The 19808-nt window shown below is 35.5% G+C and overlaps 1 long non-coding RNA gene across 4 annotated transcripts in view; it reads left to right on the top strand.

Moving 5' to 3' along the window:
• LOC139364105 (uncharacterized) overlaps positions 1-19808 on the top strand; it is a 113459-nt gene that overhangs the window by 36692 nt on the left and 56959 nt on the right. For 2 of the 4 annotated variants that reach the window (XR_011625385.1, XR_011625382.1), the window contains one exon: positions 15800-16436. The exons of 1 other annotated variant lie outside the window; for it this stretch is intronic. This is a non-coding gene — a long non-coding RNA (uncharacterized lncRNA). Of the gene's footprint in view, positions 1-52; positions 214-15799; positions 16437-19808 lie in introns of those variants that run through there. One more of the 4 variants, XR_011625383.1, reaches the window with a different exon arrangement.

Here is a 19808-nt window from a genome sequence, read left to right on the forward strand (position 1 = left end):
CTGACTGCTCTCTTATTTTCCTCCCTTTCTACTGATCATATTCCGGAGGAAGGCTGGTCTGACGTAAGAAGCCTGAATTTTTACCAATGCAGTGCATTTTGAGAACTGAGGAAGACCCTTGTCTGTGCTTTACTTCCACCAGCAGTCTTTATTCACTAATGTGAGCTGACTCAACAGAGACTGATTTTTTTTTAATGTCACAAATGAAAATGTTCCTGAATGAGATAACTTGTTATCATTCACGTTTACTTTTTTCTGGACAGTTTGCCAGATCCTCTGAATGTGGAAGAAAGCTAAGGAAAATTCTGGTATCATAAGATGCAGAGCAGGTAGATTTTCATTGGGCAGAGCAGTAGCACGTAGGATGGTCTCGAGTTCATTAAAGAACCTTAGGTGCTGGCTAGCACAGCTGCTGGTAGGTGGAGGATCCTGGTATTCAAAGTAAAGGTGGGGCAGCACAAACATGCTGATGTCTATAGCTGTGATTTCCCAGGGCCACTCTTGCCATTGAGCCTTTATTTTATTTTTTTGAGACAGGGTTTCGCTGTTGCCCAGGCTGACATGCAGTGGTGTGATCTTCGCTCACTGAAACCTCCACTTCCCAGGCTCAAACAATCCTCCCACCTCCACCTCCCAAGCAGCTGGGACTACAGGCGCATGCCACCACTCTTGGCTAATTTTAGTATTGTTTTGTAGAAACGGGGTTTCACCATGTTGCCCAGACTGGTCTTGAACTCCTGGATTCAAGCAATCCACCCACCTCGGTCTCCCAAAGTGCTGGGAATACAGGAATGAGCCACCGAGCCAGGCCTGAGTCTTTTTTTGACACCCTCTCTCCCTTGAGGAAACCTGGAATCCTTTCCACTCACCTTCTCACTCCATGTACTGACTCCACACTGGCTTAGGTCACTGTCAATTCTTATTTTGGACTCTTGGCAAGAACATACATAGCCCAAAATGTGGGGAGTTATGGCCTGTTCTCCTGAGTTCCCTACTTCCAAGTATCCCAAAACATTTATTTTATTATTGTTATTCAGGGAGGATTGGGGAGAAGAGAAATTAAATGCTTCCCCTTAGTCTTCGTATTTTCCTCTCTGCTCCATTTTCCTCTCTGCTTTGGGACTTCCCAACTTTCACATTGCAACAATTATCAGCAGAGCCCTCATTTAGATCTGAGCTACAGAATCACAAGCCACATACATTGAAGTATCCACTAGGACCAGAGATTAGTGCATACATTTCTAATTTTTGTAGCTTTCATTTCATAAGAGCCTTTATTAAAAATCAAATATATACTAAAGATAGTTAGAACTGTTACCACCTAAACTTCTAATAGGTAATTAGCAGAAAATGGGAATAACATAAAATAGAATGTGGTTAGAAATAAATCAACTTTTAAAAAAGGAGAAAATAAACTTACAATAATGGCAAAAGTGCTCACTTCCCAATTTTGACTCTCTGACAAAACTTTGTCTATCTTCCACCAAAACATACAGTCTATGAAGGCAAAGCTTGGCTTTGCCACTGTTGTCTCTTTAGTGTCTGAGTAGTTTATATACACAATAAATACTTAGTCAACATTTGTTGAATGAATGGTTAAGTGAACATCAGATTAAAGGAAGAAATGTACAGTTGCAAAAGGTTCCATTGACATAGTTCTGAATACTCAGAGGATTTCTTTTTGTGACCAAGACAGTTAGAATACTAGGCTTTAATTTTATTGTCTTTAATTACTACCAACTAAACCATTAGATTTTAAGCTCACTAACAGCAGAGATATTGTTTTCCTTTTTATTAAACCACAATTGAATAAATAAGAAAGGAACTGGCAGGCACAAGCAGGAGAAACAATAGTGAATTACTAGGTAAGTGGAAAGTACTACGTTAATGTTATAAAATTCTGACCAAACATTTTGTTTAGAGAATATACACATACAAAAAGAATAGAAGGACATGGGAAGAAAAGTACAGTAAATTATTTTAAACCTATATTTTAAACCATTACTTCTCTCATGCTTTGGGTCTACTTCTGTACAACAGGCATCCAAGAAAGGCTTATTGACTGCTTAATTGATTTCTATTCCCATCTCAAATCAACCATTTTAATATATATGATGCCTTAATTTAAAATATATTAAAATATAGTCACCGTGTCCTGCAATAGATCACTAAAACCTATATCCTCTGTCTAACTCAAACTGTACACTTTGACACCAACATCTCTCCTGTCTCCCACTTTCTCCTACCCCAGCACCCTCTGGCAACTACCATTCTACTCTATACATCTATGAATTTGACTTTTGTAGTTTCCACATATAAGTGAGATAACGCAGTGTTTCTGTGCCTAACTTATTTGACTTAGCATATTGTTCTTTAGGTTTATCCATGTTGTTGCAAATGACAGAATTTCCTTCTTTTTAAAAGTCTGAATAGTATTCCACGGTGGGCATTTATACCACATTTTCTCAATCCATTTATCTATTGTTGATGGACGCTTAGATTGCTTCCATAGCTAGGCTATAGTGACTATGGATGACCCATTTTTTTAAAGTAGGCAAGTAATCTAAATAGATATTTCTCCAAAGAAGATAAAAAATGACCATCCAGCACATGAAAAGATGTTCAATATCATTAGCCTTCTTAAAAATGTAAATAAAAACACAGTGAGATATCACGTCACACATACTGAGATGGCTAGAATAAAAAAGACAGAAAGCAAGCATTGGTGAAAATGTAGAAAATCTGGAATTCTCACTCCACTGGTGGGAATATAAAATAGTACAGGTACTTTGGAAGACAGTTTGGCAATTTCTCCAACAGTTAAACATAAAGTTTACCGTATGATCCAGCAATTTTATTCCTAGGTATACACCCACAAGAAACGAAAACATATGTCTACTCTCCAAATAGAAGATTTTACATGAATCTCTATTGCAACATTATTTGCAATGGCCAAAAGGTGAAAACAACCCAAATGCCCATTACCTGATGAATGGATAAATAAAATGTGGTATATTTAAACAATGAGTTATTTTTCAACAGTAAAAAGAAATACACTGATAAATGCTACAGCCTGAATGAATCTTGCAAACACACTAAGTAAAAGCATGAATGAATCTTGCAAACACACTAAGTAAAAGCATGAATGAATCTTGCAAACACACTAAGTAAAAGAAGCCAATCATAAGCACGACGTATTGTGTGATTTCATTTACATCAAATGCTAAGAATAGACAAATCTATAGGGACTAAGTAGATTAGTGGTTTCCTAGAGCTGGGGAAATGGGGTGATTGGGAGCTGAAAAAGAGCAAACAATTGATACATGCAACAGTGTATATGAATTTAACAGACATAATGTTGAATGAAAGAAGCCAGACACAAAATGGTACATACTGTATGATTCCATTTGTACTAAGCTCAAGAACAAGTGAAACAATTCAGTGGCAACAAAATTGAGCAGATGTGACCTTTGAGGATATTGGCTGGGAGCAGGAATAAGCCTTTTGAGCTATTAGAAATGTTCTATTATATTCATCTCAAATGTGGGTGTCTGAGTGAGTGTGAATATGTGTGAGTGTATATATGTAAAAAATTCATTCAGTGGTACACTGAATACTTGTTCAAGAATCAAACCACAATAAAAAAGTTTTAATTAAAAATGTGTATTTAAAAATTGTTAAGAGTAGACTTTAAGTGTTCTCACTACAAAAATAATAAGTATGTGAGGTGTGGATATGTTGTTAGCTTGATGTAATCATTCCACAATGTATACATATATCAAAACACTACATTGTACCCACAAATTTATAGAATTCTTATCAATTAAAAATAAAATAAAAAATATGAATTAAAAATAAACATTTATTTATTTTTCCCTATGCCCACGTAATTGAGACTCACTTCCACTCATTAGAAGTTACAAATGATAGGCAAATTGTTAAGTCTTCAAAAGTCTTTTCCCTTTTCACTTCTCATACTCTCTCACTGCCCTAGTCATTCATTCCTCCATTCAATTATTTATCAATGGAATAACTGTCTAGTGCCCATCATATGCCAGATACTGTGCTAAACACTGATGATGCAAATATGAATACCTTCAGAGTATCACAGTGAGAACATAAAAGAGTATAATAGGAATCATGTTGCTAAGAAACAGTGGAGTGCATGGAATTTCGGGGTCATAGAAATCAGAGTTTAAATACTTTTCTATCATTTATTACCTGGGTAACCTTGAGTTTGTTAATTCTTTGCTTTATTTTTGATAACAGAACAGATTTTATAATCTAGCACAATGTTTGCTTGGCCTTAGACAGTGCCCCACAAATGATGGTGAACGTGGATGTTGTGATGATGCTCCAATAGAGGCACTCATGGGTGCAGGGGAAGCTTAGGGGAAGCTTAGGGGAGAGAGGTCTCATTCTGCCTTAGGGAGGCTTTACAGGGAGATATTTGAACTGGTGTTTTACAGGATATATTCTTAGGCATTTAAAGAGAGAGAACATTCATGTCTAATGCCTTAGTAGTGTGAGGGAATGTGGAGTGATTTAGAAGAGGCCAGGAATTGAATAGGGCAAGGCCAAGAATGCTTGGTGAGGAGGGGAAGATAGAGGAGCAGGGAGAATGAAAACAGTCAGATTATGAAGGGCTCTTTAAGCCCAAGATGCATGTGTTGCCTAGAAGATGGCAAAGTAGCATTGAGAGGTTTTGGAACAAGTTAACATGGTTAAATTTTGATTTGAGAAAGCACCCTCCTTGCACTGTAGGAGATTGGTTGAAACAGTGTAAGGCAGGAGAAGCAATTAAGTATAATCACCTTGAAAAACTTTTGATCATACAACATCAGAATAAAACTCTTGATGCAACATAGCCCAAAACATGTTGGCTTGTTATGAATTATGAACATGTATTGTACTAATATACTATATATACCATAAAACTCATAAAAATAAAAATTGGAAAAGAATGCCATGAATTTGAAAAAAAAATATTTTTCTATTATGCTACTTTTTACTATAATTAGCTAGAATTTCAAGGCATAATACACACTTTGGGAAGATATGGGTATAAATCTTTATTTCAAAGGGTTTTTATGATTTCAAAAGTTTCTGAAGGTTTGTCAGATATGATTAGATTTTCATTGTTTATACTTCATAATGCAGCTAACAACAAACTTGCTCTCTACACAGGGGGATGATTTGTGCTTCCATTGGCTTAGGTTTGCTTGTGCTTGCATTTTCAGGATTACCCTTAGTTTATGAGTTTATGTTTTTTGCCTTTTTTTTTTTTTTGCAGTAATCCTTTCAAGACCTGAGTCACCCAGTGAGAGCTGATTTTGTTAAAATGAAATAATTTAATGTGGAAATCTACTCGCTAAGTACTGTGATGCTTAGGAAAAATTCAAAGTAAATAAAGATGTGGTATAACATCAGTCCTCCATGTTGTAGAACTCGCACTCCTTCTGAAAGATTCCTTTGACAACCTGACATGATATTTGAACATCTGATGTGCAGACTAAGAAAGGGTAGAAGATAAATTTGTATTTACATAAATGTATAGCTCAATTGTTTTCTAACTTTAAGGTAAAAATAACTATAAATCGACAATGCAGTGCTTTCTTCCCACACTCCGGGAATTCATCATAGAAACTCCTGGAGTTCACACACCTAGTTTTGAGGTCATTGCCCCAGAGGATACCAGAACCAAGCAGTAGAATGGGAGTGGTGAAGAAAAATGTAAAAGGTAGAATCAACTGGATGTCATGCCAGAAAATATATTCTTTTAATGATTCCTGTTGAATCAATTAATTTTTCTTCTTAAAAATTTATCTTATTATAACTTTCATTTTGATCCACCATTAAATCTAAAGTACTGCAGAGTATAACTGTCATTTCAGGTTATCTTAATATTCTTATTTGTGTTTACTTACATATCCAAAACATTATACATGACATGCATTATGATACATAAATAATGAAAATCCATTTATATCTGACAGAAAGTCAGAAACTAACTTTTGTAGCACTATTTTACATTAAAATATAAAGAATCTAATTAAACACAGGAAATATATGTTTAAAACTTTTGTGTTTGCTTTGCAAATAATTAGAAGAGTCTAAATTATCTGTCTCCAAAAAAAAGAAAAAAAGAATGAAACTAGATCCCTGCCATTCACCATATACAAAAATTAACTCAAGATGGATTAAATATCTCATACTATAGAAGATCTCATACAATAAGAATCTCATACTATAAGAATCCTAGAGAAAAATCCGGAAACACCATTCTAGACATGGGCCTTAGGAAAAAAATTATGACCAAGTTCTCAAAAGCAATTGAAACAAAAACAAAAATTGACAAATGGAACCTAATTAAACTGCAGAGCTTCTGCATAGTAAAAATAAACTGTCAAGAGAATAAACAGACAACCTACAGAATGGGAGAAAATATCCACAAACTCTGCATCTTACGAAAGTCCAAAATCCAGAATCTATAAGTAACTTAAGCAATTCAACAAGCAGAAAGCAAATAACCCCATTAAGAAATGGGCAAAAATCATGAACAGACACTTCTCAAAAGGAGATGTACAAGTGGTCAGCAAACATAAAAAAATGCTCAACATCATTAATTATCAGAGAAATGCAAATCAACACTACAATGGGATACCATCTCACACCAGTCAGAATGGTTGCTAAAAAGTCAACAACAACAGATACTGGTGATGATACAGAGAAAAGGGAATGCTTATGCACTGTTGTTGCAAGTGTATTTCAGTCACTATGGGAAGCAGTGTGGAAATTTCTCAAAGAACTTAAAACGGAAATACCATTTGACCCAGAAATTCTTCTACTGAGTGTATATCCTAAAGAAAATAAATCATTCTATTAAAAAGCACGTGTATTCATATGTTCATCACAACACTATTCACAATAGCAAAGACATGGAATCAATCTAGATGCCTATCAATGGTGGATTGCATAAAGTAAATGTGGCACATATATACCATGGAATACTGTATAGCCTTAAAAAAGAATTCATGTCCTTTGCAGCAACATGGATGCAGCTGGAGGCCATTGTCCTAAGTAAATTAACACAGGAACAGAAAACAAAATACTGCATGTTCTCAATTACAAATGGGAGTGAAATATGAGTACTCATGTACATAAAGATGGCAGCAATAGACACTGGGGACTACTAGAGGTGGGATGGTGGGAGAGGGAAAAAGGTTAAAAACTAACTGCTGGTTAATACTCACTGTCTGGGTGATTTCTATCCCAAACCTCAGCATCATGCAACATACCCGTGTAACAAACTTGTGAATGTACCCCTTGAATCTAAAATAAAAGTTGAAATTATTTTTAAAACATTCTGATTTTAAAATTACAATAAGCTCCGGATAATTTTTATTTATCTTATCTTACATATGCATATATTGTTACATACACTACATTATACATATGTATAATTTATTTTGTTATATTTACAGTTGGTAAATTATGTGCCTTTTATATTTAATTTTTATTAATCCTGTTGTTTATTTTTTGTCATTTCTTTTATCATAAACATCTCAGCCAGAACCCAGGTAGAATAAATAAAAAGATACAACTTACCAATTTAATTGTATTTTTCTCAAACGCTACAATAGCAATAATGGAAATTAGTGTTTATTTTTGACTTTCAGTTTACCTAGTGTTTTCAGATGTATTTTTTTATTTGATGCTTCCAAAATTCTGTGGTAGATATTAGCATTATTATGAATAGTGTGTCCTCATTTTATACATGAGAAACTTAAGACTTATCAAGGTGAAGTGATTTGCTTAAAGGTTCATGTTCAGTAAGTGCAAGAACTAGGAATTGAGATCTTATGACTTATTTTTTTTTCCAAATAATACCCTCTGTTCTCTTTGCATATCATATTGTGCAATGAGCTTTTCCTATAATTAATAGCTCTTGCAGGGAATTTAAGAGAAAAAGAGGTTATATGTTTCGAAACTGTTTAAGTGTTTAGATATGAGAAATACCACACTAACAAAAAAACACAAAAAATATGATGGACAGTTATTGTCAACCGTTACTTTAAACAGCTATTGATATTTCGCAAAATGCATTTCACATCTCTATCTTTAAATATATAAATTAGTACTGTCTGATATTTTTACTTAAGTCTCTCTGTCTCATTACTTTACTCTCCTCTCACCCCATAATTATCCTGAACTTGTAATATATTGTTCCCATGTTTTTACACCTTGCTTATTAACCTTGTATAACAAATACTATTATTTAGGTATTTAAAAAATGTGTGTGTGTATAGCATTATGTTATATATTTTAATTGGCAATTTTCTTTTTCCAACTCAATATCATGATGGAAAGATTTAATTTATTTATGGATCTATGTAGTATTCCATTGTATGAGTAAGCTACACTGCATTGCCTAATTGAGGGCAACTTCAGTATTTACTCTTTTTCCCTATTACAAACCTTGCTACAGTAAACATCCTCTCTGTCTCCTTTGGCATACATTAGAGAGACTTTTAAAGTAGATATCTAAGACATGAAATCGCTGGGTCTTAGGGAGTATCATCAGCATTATAAGAGAATTTCAAATGCTCACCAAAATGGTGGTATCAATTTATACTCTCGTTCATATTCCAATGCCCTTGTTTTCATAATATTAACAGTCTTTTTATTTCTGCCAAACTAATGGATATGGAGTGATATTTCATTGTTTAATTTTTATTTGCTTGATTATTGTAAGGTTGAGCATTTTTAATGCTTTATTGACAAGTCAAGGTGTTTTTTCTGTTTCTTTATACTTTTGCCATATTTTTTCTAATGGGTTGTCTTTTAAAAAATATAAAAGCATTTTCATATTCTGGATTACAGTCTTCTTTTATAAGTTTAAAAAATATTTTCTACTTTGTGGCTGGTCTTTTTACTTTGTCTTATAAATGTTTCTAATTTAAAAGTAAAAATATTTATCAATTTTTCCCTCTAGGAGCTTTGGTTTGTATATTTTCTAAGAAACCTCTCCTTTCTCCCTAAATTCTTGAACAGGATCTTTTTTTTTTTTTTTTTTTTTTTTTTTTTTTTTTTTTTTTTTGACAGTGTTTCGCTCTTGTTGACCAGGCTGGAGTGCAGTGGCATGATCTCTTTGGCTCACTGCAACCTCCGCCTTCAGGTTTCAAATGATTCTCCTGCCTCTGCCTCCTAAGTGGCTGGGATTACAGGCACCCACCACCACACCTGGCTAATTTTTGTACTTTTAGTAGAGATGAGGTTTCACCATGTTGACCAGGCTGGTCTCAAACTCCTGACCTTGTGATCCACCTGCCTCAGCCTCCCAAAGTGCTGGGATTACAGGCATGAGCCTCCGCACCCGGCTCTTGCACAGGAATCTTTAAATGGTATGGTATGATTTAAAATAATCACTTCTCGGTTCATAATAATGTGTTCTTATTTAACACCAAGGATTTGAAATTTAAAAAACAAATGCCTGGAAAAAAAGCCAGTATGAAAAGGCTACATACATACTGGATGATTTCAACCATATGTCATTCTTTGCAAAACTACAGAGACAGTAAAGATATCAGTGACTGCCAGTGGTTTGGCAGGAGGGAGGGACCAATAGCCAGAGCACAGAGAATATTTAGGGCAGTGACATTCTTCTGTATGATACTGTAACAGTGGATACATGTCATTATACATTTGTTAAAACCTATAGAATGTACAACACACAATGAATCCTAATGTAAACTATGGATTTTAGTTAATAATAATGTATCAATACTGGCTCACCAATAATAACAGATGTACTACACCAGTGCAAGGTGTGAATAATAAGGGAAAATGGGGAGGGGTGAATCAGGGGGCATGTAGGAACCCTGTACTTTGTGCTATTTTTTTCTATAAACCTAAAATTATTCTAAAAGTTAAAGTCTGTTAATTCTTTAAAAATGCATTCTCTAGCAATGAATTTTTTCACATATGAAAGTGATTGGATTTTAAAGAAAATATTAGAGAAGGACTGTTTTTGTGATTCAGAAATAAATTATCCGATAGCTAGGGTGCCCAGACTAGTAATGGTTTATGGTTCTTGTTGTAGAGTAATTATAAATAGCATTCTCTATCGCTCTCAAAAGATGTCCTTAGACAATAAATGAGATGATGTTTCTGCTTGTAATCCTATAAGCTTGACTTTCAAATTTGAGATACACAGGTTTCTTTTTGACTAAAATAGCTTGGAGGGTGGTTTATAGATGTTTTCCCACATTTCTTCATGTTTAGTATAAGAACCAGCTTGGTTTTCAGCAGGATGATTATCTCTGGCTCTGGGCTCAGAAATGACAGTTATAATTAATAATTTGGGGAAAATGTCATAGTTTATGCTAGGAGAGAAGTGTGGTGTCAGGAAGAAGTGTATGTTAGAAAGCAGTAAGTCTTATTCACTGGGAAAAGGAGTTGGAATATTTCTTTATATGAAACATGAAGATAAGTTTGCTATTCCGGGTTCTTCTGCTTTGCTCTTTGCCTTGTTCTGCTCACTTCTATGCAGGAGGAAGTGAACTTGGGCTCTGGTATCAACTCTGCTACGTGGTCTGAGAAAAGTCTTTTCGAGTATCTGTTTCTTCATCTGGAGAAAAAGACACTTGTGTCAGAGGATATGCTCTTTTAGTACTAAAATTGCATGACAAATGTGTTCTAAATTTTTCACATATGATATTAGAAGTAGTGGGAGATAAAACTGGAAAAATAAATGATGTAAGAAGGTGGAAGTTCTGAGAAATTCAGACTTGGGACTTGCATATGTAACTGTGAAAGAGTATCTGCAATCAAACAAAAATTTGCACTGAGAGCAATTAGAACATCAGAAAAAAATAGTATAAACAACTGTTTGAAGGCATTTGAGGGAGGCAGCTAGTACTTGAAAAGCCATAATCACACCAAGAAGATGTGTTAGTTAATTTGCATTGCTATAAAGGAATATCTGAGACTGGGTAAATTTACAAAGAAAATAGGTTATGGCATATGGTTCTACAGGTTTTACAGGAAGCATGGCACTGACATCTGCTTCTGGTGAGGCTTCAGGAAGCTTTCAATCATGGCAGAAGGCAAGAGGGGAGCAGGTGCATTGCATGGCGAAAGAGGGAGCAAGACAGGAGGTGCTAGGTTCCTTTTAAACAACCTACTTTTTGTGAACTAATAGAGCAAGAACTCGCTTGTCACCAAGGGGATGGCACTACGCCATTCGTGAGGGAACCACTACCATGATCCAATAGCTCACACTAGACCTCACCTCCAATAGTTGGGATCACAATTTCAACATGAGATTCTGAGGGGACAAATATCCAAACTATATCAGAAGTTAACAAACATCCTATGCTTTGCTTGTGCATTCTGAAATTTAGGTGACTCTTGGTGCTAGGTGTGCAGTTGACAACTGAGGGGGAGATCCTTCTAAAAGACAAAAAACCCTGTAGAACTTTGGCAACAATCTGGTGCTGAAAAAACAAAACTTGGATTTCAGGACTGTCAAACCAACCAGGATTTGAAAGTCTAATTACTATAGTGAAGAGAAGCACTAGAAAGTAAGCTTGACCCTCTGCTTTTCCACATGATAAATTTTTAAACTGCTTAGGGTTAGAGCTTAGACAAAAACATGCTGGGAAACAAGGTGGGATTATTGGCAGTCTCATGATCTGATGAAGAGAAAAAATAAAGTTCAGGATATGTCAAAGAGGAGGAACCTAGTAAATATCTCAGACTTTTATTTAGGATCCCTAGAGAAATAGTTATCTGTGGACATTTGTCCACATCTTTGGACGTGTGTGCTCTCCAAACCTCATGTTGAAATGTGCTCCCCAATGTTGGAAGTCGGGCCTAGTGTGAGGTGTAGGATCATGGTGTCTTAGTGCCATTCCCTTGGTGATGGTGTGAGGCAGGTGAAGCAGAGGCATACTGAGGTTTACCAAGTCTGAAATCCAGCCTCAAGTAATCTCGGTCCTGGATTAGACTGAGACATTATGTTTTTACTCTAGCTGAATGGGACAGATAACAAAAAATATTGTCTGGAGACTATCCAAATTTTCAAACATGATGTATAATATTTAAAAAGATGCATGTGCACATACACACACACAGAGTCCGAAATTTTTTAACAATAGGCAATAGAAAGCAGTGTTAAGGCATGAACCATGACTGGGTGCAGTGTCTCATGACTGTAATCCCTGCACTTTGGGAGGCCCAGGTGGGTGGAACACGAAGTCAGGAGTTTGAGACCAGCCTGGCCAACATGGTGAAACCTCATCTCTACTAAAAAATTAGCCAGGTGTGGCAGTGCGCACCCGTATCCCAGCTACTCAGGAGTCTGAGGCAGGAGAATCGCTTGAACCTTGGAGGTTGCAGTGAGCTGAGTTTGCACCATTGTACTCCAGCCTGGGCAACAGAGAGAGACTCTGTCTCAAAAAAAATAAATAAATAAATAAAAGGAAAGAGAGAGACATGAACTATTATCATCCAGAGTCCTTCAGTTTAACCGATAATGGGAGGGTATAGATAGGACCAAGAAAAAGGTGGGGAGAATTGTAAGAATCATTTACCTACAGTTCCTAAAAACAGTTAAATCAGTTGGACTCTCTGTGTTGTAAATAACAGAAATCCTACTCTAACAGACTAAAACAATGGAGAATTCATTGCTTCATTAACTGAAAATTCTAGGGATGTGCTGGGTTTTTGGATGGATTTGTTCTGGGGTTCAACTTTGTCATCAAAAACTCAATTCTGCTCTGTACAGTGTCATCTGTAAGTCTTCCGTGATGGTAGCAAAGTGGCTATAAGATTTCCAGAATTCACATGTGCACAACTCTCTCCACAATAAAAGAGAGGGCTGTTGTAGCCTTCTCAGAATTCCAAGAAATATTCTACATTTGGAATCTCCAGGAAACATTTTTCCAAAATTAATTGTTATAAATTGAGTTAAATGGAACAAACCCTTTGATCAGTAACTGAAAAATGAAATGGAAATGCTCTGATTGGTTAAAAAGAATAACAACCCACTCCTGGAGCAGAACACTATGTATTTCAAAAGCAAAGAAAAAGGTGTTAGAGAAGGATAATCAATAGGCACTATAGAAGTTCTGAATAAAACATATGCAAAATGTGATGAAAGAGAAAACATACAGCTATAAAGGAAAGAAATGGCAAAGACTGCAGGTCAAGTGACTATCCTAGAAGAACCTGTGTGACATGGTTTGGCTGTGTCCCCACCCAAATCTTATCTTGAATTGTAGCTCTCATAATTCCCACATGTTGCGGGAGGGACCCAGTGGGAGGTGATTGAATTATGAGGGCGGGTTTTTCCCATGCTATTCTCATGATAATAAATAAGTCTCATCAGATCTGATACTTTCTTTTAAAAAGGGGAGTTCCCCTACACAGCTGTCTTGCCTGTTGCCATGTAAGATGTGACTTTGCTCCTCCTTCGCCTTCTGCCATGATTGTGAGGATTCCCTAGCCATGAGGAACTGTGAGTCCATTAAACCTCTTTTCTTTATAAATTACTCAGTCTCAGGTATGTCTTTATTAGCAGCATGAGAACAGACTAATACAGTGTGCTACAGGAAACAGAAAAAAAAAATTCCAAAGCAAATGCTAGGAACTATCAAATTTAACATGAGTATTGAATAACTGGAAGAAAAAGTTAAAAAGATAAGCAACTTGGAAGATAGTACAAATTAAACATAGATGTCTGTAAGTAAATTTAAAAACAATGGAGCAAAAATAGCACCATTACTGAATTTATTTAAAAATTAGAAATAGGGCAGTACAAAAACAAGGAGGGTAGAAATCAAATCAGTAACAGGGAGGAAGTTCCCAGGAAAATAGCAAATAGAGAAAAAAAAAAAAAAAAAAAAAAAAGAAGTATAAAGAGGCTATAATATGTATGGAGGCCAGAAACTGGAGATTAAATCCATCAATACATGGTATTCTCTAAAGTGTAGACTAACATAATTAAAATAGAATCCTTCCAAAGATGTAATAGAAAACTCCCATAAAGTGAAAGAAAATTCACTCCTGTGGATCAAAAAGTCTTCCTCTATACCAAGGAAAGCTATTGACAGAGAGCATAAATCATTCTTGGGAGATTACTAAATTTTAAGAATAGCCCCCTCCCCCAACCCTCATCACCAAAAAACAAACAAACACATTGATTTTAAATTTAGAAAATCTTTTTAAAGGATAAAAAGCGATCTGAATTGTAGATTCAATATTTAATGTTATTCCACAACAAACCTCAAGTTTTTGTGAATGTGTATGTGTTCAGATATGTGCATACTCCTGTATATGTGAAAATGTACAAGATAATTTAAAAATTTACATCAACATCCTGGAGCGGTGGCTCACGCCTGTAATCACAACACTTTGGGAGGCCTAGGTGGGAGGATGGTTTGAGGTCAGGAGTTTGAGACCAGCCTGGGCAACATAGCAAGACTCTGTCTCTATAAAAACTAAAAATAAATGAATAAATAAATTAGCTGGGTGTGGTAGTGTGTACCTATAGTCTCAGCTACTTTGGAGGCTGAGGTGAGAGGATCACTTGAGCCCAGGAGTTTGAGGTTGCAGTAAGCCATGATTGTGTCACTGCACTCCAGCCTTATTTATTTGTTTTTTTTAATTACACAGAGGAACAAAGGATGAATAATTATTTGCCTTACCAGAGCTACAGTAATTATGACCATGTGATATTGACCATGTAATATTGGCATATGATAATCCCTGAACATATCAATCTATTATAACTAAACTCTACTTATGACAGGGTGGACTGCACATGCAGTCATGACGAATGAACTTTTCAGTGCATAGTATTTGAATAATTGGTTAAACATACAAAAAAGAAATTGGACTCCAGCCTTTTGCTTATGCAGAAACAAATCTCAAGTGGATTAAAAACATAAATATAAAGTGACAAAATTATAAAATTTGAAAATAAAACACAAATAATTTTAATATCTTAGGTGAAGAAAAAGATCCTATGACACAAAAAGGGCAGAACCAAAAGGGAGACCATAGACATATTTGGCTCAAATAAAACCAGGGACTTCTGTTTATCAAAAGACATCTTAAAGAAAGTGTTGGCAAAGGTTTGAAGCAATCAGAACTCTTAGACATTTCTGGTGGGAATATAAATCAGTATAGTCATATTGGAAAACAGCTTGCATTACCTCATAAATGCAAAGCTACCCCATTTCTCTAATACACTCTAGAGAAAATGATGCACATGAATATCGGGACTCATATAATCGTGTTTGTAGCAGTACATTTTGCAAAAGCAAAACAAACAGACAAACACATTGGAAATAACCCAAATATCATTCAGGAACAGAATGGATGGATGCCTTGTGTTGTAGATATTCTACTGAAACCTAGAAACGTGTGTAAAGGAATAAACTACATCTACTGCAAGAACTGGATAAATCTTAGGAAAAGTAATATGGGAGGGGGGGAAGCAAATCATAGCAGGATATGTAGGATATAATAATATTTGTATAAAGATGGTTTCTCAATAATTATTAAAGTAGAAAAAATTGTGACAGAATCAATGAACAAATATGAGTTGGAGATTTGAAAAATCAAAACCAAACCATAAACTAGATAAAACTATCGAAAGTAATCAAGAAAGAGAGTAGAAAGAACACAAGCGTGTATACAATTAAAATGTATTAGTTTTTTATTGCTGCTATAACGAATTACCACAAAATGGTTTAAAACAACACAAATGTATTATCTCACAATTCTGCAGGTCGGAAGTATGGGGGTTCAGGTGGTCAGCTGGTTGGTCTGCTCCAGGTCTCGTGAGGATGAAGTCAAGGTGACTGCCAACCTGCTCTCATCTGGAAGCTCTGAGGAATCTGCTTTCAAGCTCTGTTGGCAGAATTGAGTCCCTTTTGGTTGTAGGGCTAAGGTCACTGTTTCCCTGCTGGCTGTCAGTCCAGCTTCTTCAGCTCTTTAAGGTTTCCTGCATTCTTTGTCAACCTTCCACCTCCCTCTTCAAACCAGCAGCAATGTGTCACATCATTTGCCTTCTTTCAGTCTCTCTCACTTTCACTTCTGCCACATTCCTCCTGCTACATCCTTATGATTCCAGCTGGAGAAAATTATCTGCTTTTAAGAGCTCATGTATTATGATTGGGTCTACCAAGATGATCCAGGAAAATCTCTCCTTCTCAAGGTCTAGGGCCTTAATCACATCTGCCAAGTCCCTTTGTCGTGTAACATAACATATTCACACATTCTGTAGATTAGGACCTGGGTATCTTGGGAGTGTGTGTTGGGGGTGAGGAAGGTATTATTTTACCTATCATAAAAGAATTAGAAAAGAGAAATATCCACTAATGCAGAAAAATAGAAAATAAATGATAAAGTACAACTTTGTGCAAATAAATGTGAAAACCTACTGAAGTGGATGATTTTCTAAAAAATATAATTCGCTAAATATTAGATGCAAAAAGCCAGAAAAAAATCTATCCATGGAAAAGAATTAAGAATATGAAATTTCCCACAAAAGCACCAGTCCAAATGTTTTCCCAGTTATGTTTTTCAAATCTTGAAGCAATAGATACTTTCAATATTATCTACATGATCCCAGAAAAGTAAGAAAGGGTGTGCCAGCTGTTGTTTATTGGTATCCAGCTCCTTATCTGATCACTTGCATTCTCTATATATTGAGGGTCTGGAAAGAGGGCTTTTGTTAGCCGGGTCCTGGTGATTTTTGCCTATTGGAGGTGCTAGGGCAAGATTAGGAAGGAAAAGGAGTGAAGAAGCCACGTTTTGCCTCTGGCAGTGGTGGCTGCTCCAAATCTGGTGTGAGAGGGCTCATGAGTGGCAGGGATGTGGGCTGCAGAGGCCCTGACGGCCACAAGTGCATAGAGGTCTCCCCTTCACGTACTGCAGCTGCTTCCCGTCGGTCTTAAACTCATGATGAAACTAACTTCTCTCTTTTGTCCTGCTATCCCTTCCAAATATTTTGAAACCCAATTTTCTATTTTAAGTCTTTCTTTGCTTGTAATACCCTGAGTGGTTTTTGTTCTTCTTATTGGAGTCTGACAGATACAGAAGGTAATCTTTTGAGTTATTTTTATAAAGCCCACTAAAATTGATCATATAATCTGACAAAGGCAGTGTAAAAATAAAACCGAAAGCTGGTTTTATTAATGAATGTCAATGCCAAACCTAAAGTGAAATGCAATATAAAGTATTAAAATAAAAACAGAATTTAATGGATAATTTTCAAAGTAATAAATCATGGGTAACTAGGGCTCATCCCAAAATCATTTATCATATGAATATGTCAAAGGACTACAAGAGAATGAAATAGCAGGTGTAAATTTTTCAAAGGGGGAGACAAGTTTATTTTTTATGATAATGTGCTTTTATAGCACCAAAGAATCAGCTGAAGAGCTGTTTAAAACAATATGAATATTTAGTAAGGTGAGTGGTTTCAAAATTAATTAATAAAATAATTAGCTTTTAGTTTAAAAACAATAATTAGTATGAAGGGAAACATCTCAATAACAAAAGCAAAGAGAAAAGTAAAGTTGGAAATAAACTTTTGAAAATGTACAGAATTTACATAAAGGAAACTTGAGAACCCTGGCAATGGGCATGAAAAATAACTGAAGATATGAAAAGACACATCTTGTTTTGTTGGTTAGAAGGTTCAACATTGCATAGATATGAATTCTTTGTCACTTAATCTACAAAAAACATAATTTCCCATCAAAATACCAGCATGTTTTTATTTTATTTTTTGTTTTTAGACTCTGACAAAACAATTCTAGAATATAAATTTGAGAAGTACTAAGAGAAAAAAGAAAAGTAATGTGGGTGGACTAGCTGTATCCAAATATAAAATGTACCATAAATGTTATAGTAATTAAAACAGTATGGCAATGATGCAAGAATAGACTTGCTGACAATGAAACAGAGCAGAAATTTCAAAATAGACTCAAGTGCCCATGAGAATTTAATATGGGATACAGCTGATATTTCAAATATTTGAAAATATGCACTTCTTAATATACAGTAATAGGATAATTAGCTACTCATATGATGTAAGTTTAAATATGCCAGACACTTCTCTCTCATATCAAAACAAACTCCAACTTTGTAAAAAAATAAAAAGACAAATAAAAATTATAAATATTAGAAGTGCACGTGGGTGAACTAGTTGGTATTTTTTGAGTGAAGAAAGCTTTTCTAAGAATAAACATAAAACCCAGAAACGTTAAAAGAAAATAACTGATGTAATAACATATTTAAATTTTTCTGTTAGGCAAGATGGATGGATGCATGGATGGATGGATAGACAGATCGTTAAATAAATAAAGTCAAAATATAAATATTACACCAAGCAAAAAATATTTGTAAAGCACATGCCAAGGGAAAGGATTGAGTCCTTAAATATTCAGAAAAGTACATTGAAATTAATGTGATAAAGACTAACCATTCAACAGGAAAATGTGCAAAATACATGAACAATAGTCAAAAGGAAAGAAATACAAATGTCTAATAGTCTAGGAATATTCCCAACATTCTTCAAAATTAATGACATTCAATTTAAAATAATGGAACATACTTTCCCATGCATCACAATGGGAAAAATTAAATCAATCTAGAATCCTGTTACACTTTAAGAGAGTATGAAACAGCACAAACTTTTTGGAGGTAAAGAGGCAAGTTCTATACAGATATCACATAAAGAAATACCACAGCTGGGATTTTCCCTGCAGAGTTCATTTATGTATATGTGTATGTATGCATGTATGTATGTATTTATTTATTTTTGAGACAGAGTCTCGCTCCGTCACCCAGGCTGGAGTGCAACGGCGCAATCTCAGCTCACTGCAACCTCTGCTTCCCGGGCTTAAGAAATTCTCTGCTTCAGCCTCCTGAATAGCTGGGATTACAGGCGCATGCCACCATGCCCAGCTAAGTTTTTTGTATTTTTAGTAGAGTCGAGGTTTCACCATCTTGGCAAGACTAGTCTTGAACTCCTGACCTCATGATCCACCTGCCTCAGCCTCCCAAAGTGCTGGGATTACAGACGTGAGCCACCACACCCGGCCTCGTTTATGCATTTAACAAATATTAATGAACACTTACTACGTGACCTTTTCTATGTTAAATAACAGGGATATAGCAGTGACCAAGACAAAGTCTCTGCCCTTACAGTACAATCTAAAATGTAGTGTTGCTCATAATGATTAAAAATCAAACAAACAGAAAACCTCGGGTGGTAGGAGAATCTTTGTGTGTTAGTAATACATACAACATTACATCATGCAATTATTAAAGAGAATAAGAGAAGCATAAATGTACTATTGTGGGAAACGTTTATGAACTACGTGACATAGAAAAACAAGTCAGAGAAATTTACATAGGCTTTTTTCAAACTTATAAAGATTACGCACACATACTCATACACCTACAAAATAACAAAATATCTGGAAGAATATACACCTCACTCAAGAGGTCACGTCTGGGAAGTGGTATGGGAGAGGAGGATGATTGTTCATCCTGACTTCAAAAAATTACGGATGGTTTAATTTTTTCCCATAGTTATGTATGACTTATTTAATCATTTAAAAATCATTTTAGATCCTTTCAGAAAGAGATCTCTTAAAGGGTCTCCTGTATCTATGTCCACATTGAGATCTGTTGGTGAACTCCAAGTTCTCATCTCCCCCTGTGGGGAATGGATTCCTGCCTAATTAAGCATCTCAGCCAGCAGGGAAGGTACAAGCGACACT

This window comes from Macaca nemestrina, chromosome 7 (assembly GCF_043159975.1).
Source record: "Macaca nemestrina isolate mMacNem1 chromosome 7, mMacNem.hap1, whole genome shotgun sequence".
NCBI lineage: Eukaryota > Metazoa > Chordata > Mammalia > Primates > Cercopithecidae > Macaca > Macaca nemestrina.